At 40.2% G+C, this 17,113-nt stretch overlaps 1 long non-coding RNA gene across 1 annotated transcript; it reads left to right on the top strand.

Moving 5' to 3' along the window:
- Positions 1–529: 529 nt before the first annotated feature.
- Positions 530–6,496, top strand: LOC118558229. Its single transcript, XR_004928243.1, has 3 exons — positions 530–560; positions 2,178–2,282; positions 5,977–6,496. It is a non-coding gene; the product is annotated as an uncharacterized LOC118558229 (long non-coding RNA).
- The last annotated feature ends 10,617 nt before the right edge of the window (positions 6,497–17,113 follow it).

Raw genomic sequence — 17,113 nt, 5'->3', positions numbered from 1 at the left:
AGACACTGAAACAAGGTTTAACACTTTGCAATATACTCTAGTTGCATATTCTATATATTAGCTCTACATGGCAATATTTAGCCCTAAAATCCCTGCCTGGTCCTACCTGATGCCGTCAGTATTTGTTCACCCAGAGCAACTCTTTCCTTTTCCATGTTCTTTTTGATGTAGAAAAGCTGATGGCTGGAATATTTGGAAAAGCTTTCCTCACTTCCCTTGTGATCTAAAAAAAAGGCAGAATATTCATTTTGTATTATTTGTAATATTCAATAGTTTGTTTCTGTTGTAGTTCCATATTTCTGTCAGCAGGGAGCGTATTCACAACTACAAGCTCTACGCGCTTCTTCTTTTGTCTTTTTTCTCTTTGCGCTGATGCCGTTACTGCAGTTTAGAGAGAGTTAGAACAGGAGGCGTCAATATAACTAGTTACTAAGTAAATACTGATTAAAACTGTATTATATCTTGAGTTATTGATCCTAGGAGATTATCTGCACCTGCCAGGAGGGTTTTTGGTTGCGGGACATCACCATGTTGTTGTGTTTTGTCGAGTGAAAACTGCGGTGAGTAATGATGATTAGCGCTTAGCATAGCATGCTAACTACTGCTGATTCTGGCTGATTGCTCACTGATTTCATGGAGAAAGTATCTTTGTTATATTGTTATGCTTGGAGACGATGTTTAAAACCAGCTGGAGACACATGAAGGTATATGAGTGAATTTAGGATGTAAAAAGTTGTGTTTAGTGTAAATTATCTGTGTTAATCGAGCTATTGCTGCATGTGATTTGTACTATTACTATATGCCAACTAATGCTATATAGTTAAGCGAGCTGGTTTTATGAGCTAAAAAAATCAACAGTGTGCTTTTGAGTTATTGAGAGACAGTAATTTAATGAATGATTAACAAACATGATTGAAATGTGATTTAAAATAATTCATATACACCATTTTGTGTGTGTGGGCTGTTTAAAAATTTATTTTATATCTCTATGTGATACTTTGTCAATTTGAATGGTTCACGTTCATTGATTTAAGATTAAAAAGAGGATAAATACTAAATAGTTGATTTGGGTAAATGTATAAAAAGAGAAAGATATTAATGTAAAAGCTGCTGCTCTATGCAGGTTGTTTTTTGTATGAGTCGGTTTTGATCACTGATCTCTATTATACACTGGAGTGCTAATAGCCGCTGTTAGAACGAGTCGCTGTGAAGCCACCAGCCGCCATATTGGTGCTCCCTAATTTCCTCCAGTAACTAGGGAATATGTGCGCTACAGCATCGAATAACGAGGATTTTCTCATGTTCAGGGGGCTTAAAACTTTTATAATGTCAAATGCCATATACTTTTATGTTATGTACTAAAACTATCAAGTACTGAGAAAGTCATGTGCTGAAATATTTTGCATTTTATTTATTTAAATATATATATAACATTTATAAATATATAAATAACAATACAGAAAAACATATATTTACATATATATACATATATACATATTCACATACTTATATATACATATATATATTTAATATGAATAACATGTAAAATATTTTAACACATAATTTCCTAGTAGTTGATAGTGTTAGTACATCCACTGACTGTAGAATTACCTGTGAAACGTTTTCACACAGCCAGAAAACTGTTTGTTGTTGCAACCAAATCCTGTGAGATTCTGTGAGAGTAGGGAGTAGCAAGATGGCGGCCAGTGACTTCAGTTTTTAGGGCCAATCATCAATCCAGTGAATAATAGAGCTCAGTGAGCACCGAGCAGTTGTGGGCTGATTACTATCTTTCACGTTGTGTTTCAGAGATTTGTTCGTAAATTTTGGTTAATTGTGAAAATAATAATTGTCTTTTTACCTTATTTAACTGAGGTGTAAATGATTGTTTACTAAAGTTATGAAAATGTTTTTATTTTAGCTTGCAGCAGGAGTGACTGATTTGTAATGTTTGTTGCTAATCCAAAGCCTGGTATGTTACAGTTTACGATGGCTAAAGCGATGGCAGAGGTCAGAGGTCACTCTTCAATAAACTAAAGAGAGAAAGAAGTTTGGTTATTGGAGCGTCGTTATCTGGCTGTCTAGTCTGCTGAAAATAATAAATAAATCAGGAAAACTCAGGGCGAGGACAGCACAGCTGCTTTAACAGTTTTTTTCTCCACTCTTGGTCTCTTCAGATTGTAGCCGGGGCTGCTGTCCAGGAAGTAGGGCGCTGTGCGCTGGTTCTCTTGCCCATATATGGAAGAGGCGGTGACAGAGCACACCTGGTGGGGATGAGACAGGTAATGAGCGTCTACATTAAAAAGCACGTACAGTCATGGCCAAAAGTATTGAGAATGATTCAAATGTTAATATTTACAAAGTCTACAGCTTCAGTTTTTATAACGGCAATTTGCATAAACTCCAGAATGTTATAAAGAGTGATCAGCGTAACAGCAATTAATTGCAAAGTCAATATTTGCCTAGAAAATGAACTTTATTCCCCAAAACACATTTCAATGTCATTGCAGCCCTGCCTTAAAAGGACCAGCTAACATGGTTTCAGTGATTGCTCCATTAACACAGGTGTGGGTGGTGATGAGGACAGGGCTGGAGATCAATCTATCATGATTAAGTAAGAATGACACCACTGGACACTTTAAAAAGAGGCTGGTGCTTGGCATCGTTGTTTCTCTTCTGTGAACCATGGTTATCTCTAAAGAAACACGTGCAGTCATCATTGCACTGAACAAAAATGGCCTAACAGGAAAGAGAATGGCAGCTAGAAAGATTGCACCTCAGTCAACAATCTATCGCATCATCAAGAACTTCAAGGAGAGAGGTTCCATTGTTGCCAAAAAGGCTCCGGGGCGCCCAAGAAAGACCAGCAAGCGCCAGGACCGTCTCTTAAAAGTGTTTCAGCTGCGGGATCGGGCTACCACCAGTGCAGAGCTTGCTCAGGAATGGCAGAAGGCAGGTGTGAGTACATCTGCACGCACTGTGAGGTGGAGACTCTTGGAGCAAGGCCTGGTCTCAAGGAGGGCAGCAAAGAAGCCACTTCTCTCCAGGAAAAACATCAGGGACAGACTGATATTCTGCAAAAGTACAGGGACTGCTGAGGACTGGGCTAAAGTCATTTTCTCTGATGAATCCCCTTTCCGATTGTTTGGGACATCTGGAAAACAGCTTGTTAGGAGAAGACGAGGTGAGCGCTACCACCAGTCTTGTCTCATGCCAACTGTAAAGCATCCTGAAACCATTCATGTGTGGGGTTGCTTCTCAGCCAAGGGAGTCGGCTCTCTCACAGTCTTACCTAAAAACACAGCCATGAATAAAGAATGGTACCAGAATGTCCTCCGAGAGCAACTTCTCCCAACCGTCCAGGAGCAGTTTGGTGATGAACAATGCCTTTTCCAGCATGATGGAGCACCTTGCCATAAAGCAAAGGTGATATCTAACTGGCTCAGGGAACAAAACATCGAGATTTTGGGTCCATGGCCTGGAAACTCCCCTGATCTTAATCCCATTGAAAACTTGTGGTCAATCATCAAGAGACGGGTGGAAAAACGAAAACCTAGGAATTCTGACAAAATGCAAGCATTGATTGTGCAAGAATGGACTGCTGTTAGTCAGGATTTGGTCCAGAAGTTGATTGAGAGCATGCCAGGGAGAATTGCAGAGGTCCTGAAGAAGAGGGGTCAACACTGCAAATATTGACTTGTTGCATTAACTCATTCTGTCATTAAAAGCTTTTGTTACTCATAATATGATTGCAATTGTATTTCTATATGTGATGACAGCATCTGACATACACACATGAAAACCAGAGAGCAGCAGATCATGTGAAAATATATTTGTGTCATTCTCAATACTTTTGGCCAAGACTGTATGTTACAATAAAGATAATTATTGAATATTTATGGATATGCCAACACTAATCAGAATAAGTTGCTAATGTTAAAGCTAACTGATGTTATTTCTGAATATAAGGAAATTTACTCTTCAGATTTAATTGTGGTAGGTGGTGATTATAACCTGACAGCAGATGACTGGATAGACAGATGTCCTTCTAGGTGCTCTAAGAAAAGGTTGAATCCTACTTTATGTGAAATTAGCAACTCCAATAATCTCATAGATTTATGGAGAGACTAAAATCCTGGTGCTCTGGTAACATAAATGATTTATTCAGGAAATCTGAAATGACTGAAGGCGACAGATGTAAAATCAATGAGATGTTCTATATGGTAAAAAGTCACAAGGTGCTGAAATCAGATCTGGAGCTAAATGTAAAGAGCAAGGTGAAAAAAATTCATCTTATTTTAGTGACCTAGAAAAAAATAGGCCAGAAAGAAAGAACATAAATTCATTAATTATAGACAACAAAGAATTCACAGATCATAAAGTTATTTCAAAGGAAATTCACATATTTTACTCAACTTTATATTCATCTGAATACAATCCAATGAACTCCAACATTTTCTAGAATAAATCAAAGAACATTTCCCAATAATAGATGCAGCTTTGAAGGAAAACTGGGAATCTGGTTTTAGACTGGAAGAATTAGACAGAATAATGAAAAACTGCTGCACTGATCAGTTAAAAGATGATTTATCTCAGATTCTAAGTGAAACACAGTCTGGTTTTCTTAAAGAGAGATCTATCCACAACAAGCTGAGACTGGTTCTAGATCTGCTGGACTAAGAACATCTGCTGGAGGATGACGGAGTCGTTTTCTGTCTGGATTTTTATAAAGCTTTCCATGGTTGAACAGCCCTTTATCCAAAAAGCTTTGGAGTATTTTGCTTTTGGAGAAAAGTTTAAAACAACTTCAGCTGCTTTACACCCCTGATACTCTTTGTGCGGCTCGTCATGCCTGATCTGGCGGCTTGCAGCTCATAATCCTGTATAAAACTGTAACACAGCCAAGACAATAAATATTTAGGTGGTAGCGTCTTCTTTACGGCCTGTTCACAATGCTGCCACGCTTGATGACTGACGTGAAGCTAGCGCACATCCTCGGCCTTCAGCATCACTAGGTTACATGAGCAAAATGGATGGATTTCTACTAAAAAAGGGACAAAAACCAGATGGACAGAGCCACAGTGTTGTAGGTAACACAGAGGATAAAGATTCAGAGGACGAGGAAGACGAAATTCAACAGGAAGATGACGCGGGAGAGGAGGCAAGCAGGCAGGAGCACATTCACAGTAAAAAGATCAAGATACGTGGAATACAAGACGAGCAGCAAAGGTTTCAGGACAAATGGACAGAGGAATTTTTATTTGTTCTTCACAGCAAGAATCCTCTGTGCTTAATATGCAAACAAACCCGTGTGTGTTTCAAACCAAGTAACTTAGAGCGCCATTTCAAAACCATAAATCCAAAATTCAATGAAAGTTCCCCACCTGGCAGCGAACTGAGAAAGAGAAAAATAACAGAGCTTAGCGCATCGCCTGAGCAACAACTAAACCTTCTCCACAGGACAACTTCTACAGCAGAGCCTTTAACAGAGGCATCTTTTCAGGCTGCAGGGATTTAGGCAAGGGCCAAAAAGCCATTCTAGGACGCTGAGATAGAGAAAGACTGCTTTTTAGCCTCAGCAGGAATAATGGTTGCAGACTTTGACAACAAGGATGCAGTTGTTAAACAAATAAAAGCATTACAGCTGTCTGATTCAACAATAATGAGACGGATGGAGGATAGTGGACGGGACATAGGTGAGCAGCTGCTGACTGAGCTGCACGCAGTGCCCTGTTTCAGCATGGCTCTGGATGAAAGCACGGATATCAGCCATAATGAGCAGCTGTGTGTTTGGCTGAGCTTCCCCAAAGAAAACACTTTGAAGGAGCAAATGTTGGCCTTACTTCTGCTTCTTGACCAAACCACAGGTGAGGAAGTTCTGAATGCACTGTTGATTTTTTTTTTTTTTTATCAAAACCATCTAAGCTGGTCCAAACTTCAAGTGTACTGATGGAGCTCCCAGCATGGAAACACTAGCCTGAGTTAAAGAGCCACACTGGATCATCAGCTGGCCTTTCTAACAGATATTACCATCACCTGAACTCTGTCAACCTGCAGCTCCAGGGAAGAGACAAGTTGCCAAGTGACATGATGAGGGCAATCAGAGCTTTCCAGAACAAAACAACTGCTCTGTGGATATCTGACAAAGACCTCACACACTTCCCAGGACTGAAAGAAAAAGCCAAAAGTGAGCGTACTCTGCAGCAGAGCTTCAGCTACAGTGGTTTAGTTGAAGTTTTGGAGCTGAGTGGGGAGTTTGAATCCAGGTTCAGTGATGTGAATGAACATAAGGGCATTTTTAATCTTAGTGAAAATCCCTTTCATGTGGATATATCCTCTCTTACACCAACCATCACACAGCTCTGCCCTAACAGCCGCGCCTCTCTTCAAAGTGAAATAATTGAGCTGCAAGCAAATGACTTTCTCCAAGCTGAACACAGAGCAGGTGTTGGTAACTTCTGGAGCTTGGTTTCTGAAGCAGACTTTGCCAACTTCAAAGCACTCGTGCAGAAGGTGATGTCTTTCTTGGTGAGCACAGACACATGTGAGTCAACATTTTCAACCATGAACATTATCAAGAGGAAACAGAGACACAGACTGACCAACGCTCACCTTGAATGCCTCACTATAATCACAACAACAAGCTACAAATACAACATGAAGAAGGTTAAGGACATGCATGCCAGCTTCTGCTCTTCCCTCTATTAAGGTAAATAAACACTTGAATTAAAGTGGCTTCTGTGGTAATTTGGATGGAACATGTTGGGATTCATTTTCATTAAAATTTTAATGTAAAATATATTGACTGTGCTGTTTTTTAATGTGGGGTAGCCAGTATTTAGGTCAAATGGTTTATTTATGTCAGTGACTTGGTAAATTGTGGTAACAGTGGCTCTCCTCTTGACCTTGGTCTGCCAATATGGCTCCTGTGAAAAAATGAGTGAGTATCACTGCTTTACACGGACATCAATAGATCAGCATTTTACCTTCAGGAACTTCTAAAGGTTTAGATGTTAAAAGAGGAATCCATCAATGTTGTCCTGTTTCACCTCTGATGTTTATTATGGTGATGGAGCTGTTAGCAACTTTTATAAAAATAATTCAAGTATGGAACCGTTAAATGTGATGGAAGCTCCCTGGTAATTACTCAACTAGCAGATGACATGACCCTGTTCTGAAAAGACAAAACACAAACTTCAAAGGTGCTAAAGGAGATAAATGTTCTAAAGCCTCTGGTCTGCATTTAAATATGAAAAATGTGAAATAATGACTATTCAGGATGAGTAAAATCGTTCTCAACAGTTGGCTCCAGAAAGATTTATCTATTTTTGGACGTATTCTACTCATTAAAATGGAAAGTTTATCCTATCTCATTTATTCAGCTGTTTAATATTCTATATCTGATAAAATGCTTTAAAAGTTAAATCCGATGCCATCACATCAGGAGGTGACAGTTAAATCTTTAGAAGAAGGAGATTCAAATCTGATTTCGATCCAGTCAACGGTTCTATTAAACTAAAAAATTACAGAGTTTCATTAAAATTACAAAATCTCTGGTCTAATTTTCTTCTTACTATTTTTGAAGCTATTGGTGGGATTACATTACTGATGAGATGTGACTTTAAAATCTTTAAATTACCGATAATACTATCAGACTTTCATAAACAGGTGCTGCAATATTGGAAACTAGTTTTTAAACCCAACTTTTCTCCAAACTCTGTCCTGATTTAGAACAACAGATGAATCCCGATAAAACAAAAATCGCTCTTTTAAACAGATTAGTTGGAGAAAGGTATTTGGTCTGTTCTACACCTTATGGAAGAAGATGAAAACCTTTTATTGTAAAATGCTTTAACAGGAAATACACATTAACATGTACTTGGACTCAGTTTAACAGAGTTAAAGGCAATTCCTCCTGCTGTGGTTCTACTAATTAAAGCCATGATATCATATTCTGCAATTACTTCAATAGAACCATCTTTGATTATAAATGGCTATGACTTTATAGACAGAAAATGTAATAAGTTCATCAGAAACACTGACTTCATCTTTCTTTACATCAACCCTAAGAAGAAAACACTTTAAAGCTGTGATGATTTCTCTTTAAAGAAAATCAGAACCAAATATTTTTCTTTTCCACTTCCACCAAAAGTCAAAGAGATCAATTTCTAAATTATGTAAGTAACTTTACCCTTGTAATGGTAATAGATATTTTTTCATACTTTGTTTTTGATTTTAATAACATTAATAACATTCATCAATATACTTTAAATATGCTCGACATGTAAATAAACTGACGTCACGGTTCAATAAAAAATGCCAATTTACGTCAACCCAAAGTGTCATGGTTTTCAGATGTCTTGCCCACATGCAGATACGAACGGGAGACCAAACACAGTTTTAAGATGTTTATTAAGGAAAGTGCAGACAGCAAGGATGGAGCTACAAGTAGCTCGGGCGAGGCCTGAACGTCGGAGCTGGCGAGACTGTGAAGAGAGAGAAGTAGTGACTAAAAGCTTGAACCAGGAAAATAACCAGAAGCTGCTTACCATTTAGCTGGGCAGACCTAACCGGGGGAGAAGTTGTGTCGAGGGAACTCTGTGGGTCTACTCTATAGATGTTGGTGACTCGTGGCTGGAGGGCGGCAGATGGAACTGGCGAGGGATCCCGAGCGAGCCTCAACTGACCGGAGCGACAGATGGATTGACCAGAATCCAGGGGAGCCAGCAGAATCCGGGGGAGGGGGTCTCAGGCCCATCTAGGTAACTTCAAGGGAGTCTGAGTGGAGAGCCAGAGCATTATCTGCGCATCGGATTCTGCGGGTCTGATTCTTGGGACGGAAAATCAAGGGAGGAATTCTGAGTGTCGGGATCCTGAAGTTCTGATTCTTCAGACTGAACGTCAGGACAGGTGAGTGCATCCAAGACTGGTTTAAGGCTCTGGCGTCTTCCATCTGTCAGAGCTCTGCTTATGAAGCCAGAGAAAGCCGCTTCTGATGAGCCGCAGGTGTGGGGCACGCCCCGCAGCCAACTCTAACTACCTGTGGAGTAGAATAGAGCGAGACCACACAGAGAACCCTGACACAAAGTACTGAAACGGTTTTTAATGTTGATTTTCATTTCTGACTGAAATTCCCTTTAAATGCACCTTTTTCTCAGAGACATGAATTACCTGACACAGCCGACCAATAGGAGACAAAGACACTTCACCTGAATTGCTGCTGGCGGTGGTCAGAGGGCCCGGTGGCACAGATGTGTGGCAGCCTGGCCTCTGTCAGTCTGGCCCAGGGCTAACAGGTACCTGAAGCTGAAAATGTGGGACTGTCCCTTTAAGAGGAGCAGCAGGACGCCATGCACGCTGCGGCTCTGTGTGCGTGTTCACACGTTTCCTGTTTAAAGGTAAAAGTCCAGTCTCTCCAAGTCAGCAGTTTGGAAGTAAAGAAGCTGATTTTAGTCCCAGACTGTCAGCGTCGGCTCTTCTTTCATTCTCAACGTGTTTTCAAGGTTTGGAAAGATGGAGCAGAAATATCATTTCATCATTGCTTTGAGTTTCTGCTGCTGATTTATTCAACTGTTATTTAAAAACATGTCAGAAAGAAGATGGAAATGTTTTACTGTAAATTAGGACTTTCTGAAAGTCAGTGTTGATAGAAAAAAATCTGTTTTATTGAAACAAGCGTCAGTTTTATTGAAATATAGAAAATTCATCAGAGGAACAGAAGAGAATGAGCAGCAAATGAATCAAACACAGAAGAAGAAAATCTGTTTATTGCTCATTAAAACACATGAAGTAGAACTGCAGCAAATATACAAAAGGAAGATTTAACATGTGAATGTAAAAAGTGTTTAGAAAAATAGGAGCCGACAGAAACAGATAATGTCCAGAGATTGAGAAAAACTGGCCCACATTTCAATGAAATCTGACTGATGAATGAAAGTAAAAAACCAAGAGAGAAAGTCAACATGCTGATATTCAGAGTGAAGCTTTGACTGGAAACAGGCAGAAAAACAACATGTGGATCCTGGAATAATCCCAGCTTCCATCTTTAAAGGACTGGAAGAGGAAGAAGTTTCCAAGGAATCATTTAGAAGAGTTTCACAAAGAAACAGATTGAATCCATGAATGTGAAAACGTGTTTCTGAGTGAAAGAGACAGACATGAACAGACTGAACTATCTGTTCAACAGGGAGAGGCTTTCTCTGACAGGAGGAGACTCTTTAGACTCAATCAGCACAGAAACACTGAGGAACCAGGGCTAGACAACCAGAACCCAAAGCCAGGATGCAGAGGTTCAGTAAATGTGGTGTTGAAGGTGTGGAGGTGGATCAGTGAGTCAGAGGAGACTCTGTAGAAGGACAGAATACCAGCAGGACAGTCCACATACACTGCTACTCTGTTGGAGACGGAGGAGGAGGAGATAAATGTTTCTATGTTATTGTGACGGACGGAGTAACCATGACGATCAGAGCATCTCAGCCTCCAGGACTGATCATTATATCCAAACCAACAGTCTTGACTGGTTCTTTTCCTCCTGATTTTTCTGTAACTCACTGATATATTAACTCTTCCTCTCCACTCGACCTCCCAGTAACAGCGACCAGTCAGACCAGTTCTACACAGCAGCTGATGTTCATCAAATCTGTCTGGATGATCAGGATATGACTGACGCTCCTCCACTAGTGTCACCTTCCTGTTGTCTTCAGAGAGTTTGAGTTTTCTGTTCACTGTGTTTGTGTCGATTGTGAGTTGACAGGAATCTGATGGAGAGAACAAAGACAATCCAGCTGCAGTTATTGATCATTTATTGACACTTTGATGATGACTCCTGAATGAGTGATGGACAGTTTGAAGATGGTTGAATGTGAGCTGCTTTGTTGTCATGAATCAAATGAAAAACACACTTACACTTCCTCAGACCTGGTGTCAACCATCGGACTCCAGCAGGCTCCACCCTGAAAGGAGGAGGGGGGTCAGACCATCAGTCTCTTTCAGCAGCAAACATGGACATTACATGTCTCTCAGACACACATTGTCCTCCACTGAGAAAGGACCAGTCCAACATTTGGACACGCCCCCTTGTTGTAAAAATCCAGAGAAAGAAAGAAGAGCTGAGAGCAGACAGACACCTGGGCTCTGATGATGATGATGATGATGATGATGATGATGATGATGATGATGATGATGGAACATTACAACCTGCAGTGGATTTAGTGTCGCTGTGGGAAATTCACGTGCTCTGTGCTGCAGCGCTCTGATTGGCTGAGATCAGAAATGGAGCAGGTTTTAAAAGAGAAGGGCCGACCTCATGAACTAAGTGACCCTCTGTGGCTGGCAGACCTGGCATCTTTAGTTGATCTTACGCATCGTCTGAATACACTGAACAAGAAGCTACAAGGCAAAGAACAGCTGCTGCCACACCTGTATGCACACCTGGAAGCCTTCTGGGTAAAGCTCCGCCTCTTTGAGACACAACTACGAGGCTTTAATGCTGCACACTTCCCTGCTCTGTCTGAAATCACGTCTGCTTTTCCAAAGGCCGACCTTTCTGCTAAAAAGGAGAAATATGTGTCTGTGATTGCATCTCTGGTGACAGAATTCAACCAGCGTCTCCAAGACTTTTCTGTCATTGAAAAACAAATCCAGCTGTTCTCCACCTCCTTCCTGGTGGATGCAGAAGAAGTGGAAGAGAGTCTGCAGTTAGAACTGATTGAAATGCAATGTGATGATTCTCTGCAGTCAACATCAGCTTCTCTCCCTCCCTGAATTCTTTCAGAGTTTGGATAATGCCAAGTTTCCTCTGATGAGACGCCACGCAGAAACAATGATGAGCCTGTTGGGCTCAACATCCAGATGTGAACAAAGATTTTCTCTGTTAAATCAGAACAAAAGCAGACTGAGAAGCAGAATGACTGACAGCATCTCTGTGAAGTCCTTCGTGTCTCAACCACCAAACTTTCTGCTGACATGTCAGCCATCCTTCAATCAAAGGACAGCATCACTGCTCCCACTGACTGCAATGTTCTTCACATTATAGCTGACTTAGAAATACACACAGTATTCATGTGGCAATACGGCACCTCTAGTGTGGCCCTTTGTTTAGTTTTCTGGATTTGGCCCTCACTAAAAAAGTTTGGACACCCCTGGTATAAAGTGTTAATGTTCCCCTTTTATTTACGAAGATAAAAAAGGTGAATAAAATAAATCTACTTTAGGACCTTTAAATGAAATAAAGACAAGTAACAAGTGCTTCTCTGCATAAAACACTAAAATAAAAACACTCAGGGTGTCAATCTAAAATCACAGTTCAATAATATTTGCTTAAATGCTGATTAATTAAACCTAAAGCCAGCAAACACCAAGCTAACCCTACGATGCAGGCCTGTTTCCATGCTTGTGAATATGGAGACCAAACTCAGTGGTCGCTTCACTCAAAGAGTAAATAATAAACTAAAAAGGTCCCTTGTGCCAGATGAATAATAATCCTAACAGAAACGCTCTGCTCCGTTTAGTCCTCCTCTCCTGTGGAAAAAACTCAGCTCCCACAGTCACGGCTCTGACTCCAATACTAGGCCACCTGCTTTATAAGTTTGGTTTTTATTAATTCTGCATTATTTTAACTACATGCACTGTGTTTCTGTGCCTCAACACTCTTACTGCTCCTCTCTCCTCCCTTCCCTCAGACCCAGGTGCTTTTATCAGCGGCCAGCCTTCAAAACGTGAATCACTACGTTTAATGTCCTTCCACTCGTACCAAAATGTCCCAATTAAAGTCAATTGGAGAGTCAGTAGCTGTGTTTCATGCTATTTTGTTTTTAACCACACAGAACCAGCGGTGCTTCAATGGAATGCTGCCTTGCTCTTTAATTCAGGTGAGCATAATTACGTTAAATGTAATTTAGGTGTGGACTTTTAAGGGTAATTTTAAGGAACTTGTAACATCAGGGGCTTCAGCTCAGATCCATTATTCCTCCTCTTCCCTCTAAAGGAGTCCTTTACACTATTTATTTATGCATTTTTCCCATTGTTTATTCCTTACGTGCAGAGCATCAATGGGGGTAAAATCTGCCCACCTCACCGCCTCAAACTGATATCATTAGTATAAATTATGCTGATGCCAGACGTTACCAAAAAAGTGTTTTTTTCTACCGTCACTTAGGAACCAGAGAGACGCAGAGCTTGAAAAGCTGCACCTTTACTCATCAACTCTGGGGTTGTGATGCATAAAAATTGCTATATTTCCTGTAGGATTCCCCAATAAAGACTATTAGTGGGCTAAAAGAGAAGCAGAAAGTCATTATTCCGTCTGCTCTGACCACAAACAAAACGCTCAGAGAACAACTTCAAACTGAGCCTTCAGCTTGGTAATTACGCACCAGAGCACCCTGAAGAGAGCAATAGAGGAGATTTGTCTGGTCAGAGCAGAGACTGAGATGAGAAACCTGTCGCTGTGAAAGGTGATGATGGTTATAAACTGTAACAGGCTAGAAGTTCATGGAGCTGAAAAGAGGGAAACATCAGCAGCTGGATCAGCATAAAGACGCAGCGTGAAGCCCTGAGTGCTTTAAATGTTCCTGCTGAGGGGAAAATGTCAGACCATACAGGCTTGATGAAACTCAGCCTGATTCACCAATGAGGTTATAGACACTGATAAACAAACCCATAGATTAATGTGTAACAGTGTAATAATACCGTCAATAAATTAAAGCCTCCCCTTGGAATAGGTAAAGATAACTAGCAAATTCATAAACGATTGTTTTCAACAGCAGACAAACTGAACTAAACAGACGCCAACCTCAAACTGAACTCACGTCAACAGGAGACGTCAACTGAAATAATAATAATAAAAAATATAACCTGAATTTAACAGACGTCAACATATTCCATATTGTGATTTACTTTTTAGGCCAATTATTAACAATTTAAACCTGTTACTATTTTAACAACCATGTTCTCAAGCATTCTCAATGTGAACAATGAGGACGCGCCTTTGATGTGCAAAGCTGTTCTATGTTGGGTTGTAGAGAAGAAAGAAACAGCAGCAAGTCATCCTGCACTTGTAGCCTTGACCGGTATTAGTTTCTGATCAGGGTGAGAGTGGAAAACCCACATTCACACAGGTAAGTGGAGGTGAAGGGCATCAGGACTCATGGCTTTGGTGGACACATGGGGAAACTCGCTCTCAACACTCAGCCAGAATCGCATAATCGTCATTATGCGATTATGTCTCTGTTTTAAGTCCACATTTGAGCTGAGCTCAACAAGAGCCTCCTCCTCTTGGATGCTCAGTTTATCTCTGACTGTGGGTGGGAAGGAGAAGGGGTTTCTGACCCACTAGTTTCCCAGTGGCTCCTCTCCAAAATACTCTCAGAACTGATCATTCAGCCCGTTCAGATGCTGATGACCGGTTTCACAGAGTAGAGTGGCAGCGCTGTCTTATATTTCTTCGCGCCTCTCCTGCGACTCTTTGGCGCCCCCCAGGGGAGGCGCGCCTCACCTATTGAAAAGCACTGATCTAGGCTACATGGTCCTGATCCAAGCTGGATAAGTTCTGAATGGATGGATCTGAGGCTTCAAAGCAGCTTTTAAAGCCAACATATCACCAGAACCCAGTTCTGCATTGTTGGGTCTCACCTCAGACGGTCAGAGGGACCAACAAAGTTCTACCTCTTCAATCTGCTGCTCACTGCAGCCTTGAAATGCAGATCAACTGATTGGTTGAAGGCAGAACCTCCATCCTACAACTGGTGGTGCTGAAAGTTTGGGCCAGGTACCAAATGGAGAGAAGAACCAACTTGACGAGACTTTAAATGAATGTGTTCAATAGGCGTTGGGAACCTGCAGTAATGTTACTGATGCAATAAAACTAAAGGTAGTAATTAGTAATTGGATCATTGTTGGATGGATGGATATTCCATGTGCATTAAAGTCACCACATATTACTCATTATCTCCACCTTTATTCTGCATTAACTGATTCACATCTAACTTTATACAAGGATTATAATAGTTAAATATAGTTAATGTAACCTCATTTATTATTCTCTCTATTACTACATATTCTAGATCAGTTCCTCTACTTATTTCTCTGCATGTTAGATGATTTCTAAATGTTGAACATCCTCCTCCTGTTTCTTCCTGTCACTGAAACATCGTCACTTATTCAGAAAACTAGTTACAGTTTTCTTTTTGCATCTTTCTAGTGTTATTCTGACATTTGTTTTTGGAGCTCAGAGTCCATCAGGCAGGAAGTCCTCTTACCATCACCATCATTTCCTCCTCAGTGTCTGTTATAACATCAGGTTTCTTAGTTAATTTTTACACTGCCAGAATATGGATCCTCTACTCCACTTGTAATGATTATTTCTAAAATTAATGTCCAGCTCACTATGGTGGTGATCTCAGGGTAGGCTCTGGTTAAATGCCTGGATGACCCCAGATCCAATGACCAGGCCAAGTGATGCTTTCTGCTTTCTGTAATAAGCAGATTTACAGTCTCTGTATGTGTGTGGTTCTACAAACTATAATAAACTAATAAAAACACAAATTATGATGTAATCACAACCTCATATTAGTAGATCACACAAATCATTACAGCCAAATGCTGTCTAGGAAACCTAACAGGCCTTTATTTGGAGCCCAAACTAGATCTGGGAACAAATAAAAATTGTTTTATCTTCTTTCAGTCTTGTGCTTCAATCACTGATAATGTGGAGATCAAGCAAACAAGGAAACTAAACATGATCAGAATCACCAACTGAAGGGAAAAAGTTAGCTTAGTTAGCCATATCTGCTGTCAGCTAAATGAGCTGATAGAAAAGATCCAGAACAATAAACATACAAAACAAATTATTCTGATTGGACAATAAACAAAACTCAGCAGTCTTAAGGACACACACTGTCAGGAAATACCACAAAGACTGCTTCTAAGACTCAGCTTGTAAAGATCCTCACTGCTTCCAGAAACACCAATTTTACATCTCTTCTGACATGACTCAAAACGCCCCCTGATGGTGAGCCTGGAAACTGCACCACAGTCCTGCCTTCAGAACATTATTTATCTATAGCAGCTATTTTAATTTACAGATCCTTCAGATTATGATAAGTGATCTTTGTATTTTAAAGTCTTTCTGCTCCAGTCTAGCACAATGTCAGCCCACAGCTTTCCACGATTTCTGGGGGAACAGACTATTTTGGAAAATTTTAATGATGTATGTAACTCTGATCAAATTTGGTCTGGATGCACCTGCATAACTTTCCTGTGATAAAGAAGCTCACATGCTCATCTAATTCTGAGCTTTCACACCAACAACAATAACTTCTTTGAATATTTTTGCTTGCTGTTTATATCCATATTCATACAGTTTAAGCCTGGAAAAAGGTTTTAAACTTCCAGGTCATTCCAGTCTTACACTTTGCTTGTAACTGTGTAGGAGCTTAATACCCTTGAAAGAGACTGTTTAGCAACTGTTTAGTAACTCTTTCACATTTAACTGTTTTATTTTTGGTTCATGGTGAGTCATATTGATTTTTATTAGGTTTTTAGTATTTGTTCCTTTCAGATCAGTCTTTGATCTATTCAGTTTTGGCCGTGGGAAAGACTCCGTCCCAATAGGATAATGGGTGGGTAACAGCACAGAAGCTGCAGAGAGGAGTGTTAAACTACGGCTCTGCTTCCTGGTCTGGACCCTGGGTTGTCAGTATTTAGGAGACATTAAGGGACAGAAACATTCAAACTCTTCTCGCCTTTTGAATTAAATAACTTACAAAGACAAAGATGCATCTTTCCTTTTCTCTTGATTAAAATTATTGGTGTGCTTACTTAATTGAAAATTATTAATATTCACTAAAAGAGCATCATGCTGAGCCTGCCAGGATTTGCATTATCATGAATCTTCCCACTGTGGGACGCTGCATTAAACTATTCCTAATTAACCTTTAGACTTATTTAAATAAACTCTGCAATTATTCTGACTTCAAGTGATAAGAGGAGTAGGAGAGGGATAGGTGGGATTTAATTGAGGAGGTTTTGATTTATGATCTGTGATCATAAATCAATCAAAACTTTGTCATAATGTACCTCTATAACTTTATTCCTCCATACCTGAGGGCTTCCA

This window comes from Fundulus heteroclitus, unplaced genomic scaffold (assembly GCF_011125445.2).
Source record: "Fundulus heteroclitus isolate FHET01 unplaced genomic scaffold, MU-UCD_Fhet_4.1 scaffold_111, whole genome shotgun sequence".
NCBI lineage: Eukaryota > Metazoa > Chordata > Actinopteri > Cyprinodontiformes > Fundulidae > Fundulus > Fundulus heteroclitus.
The sequence above is the reverse complement of the archived record's forward strand: the minus strand, read 5'-3'. Positions and strand labels throughout refer to the sequence as shown.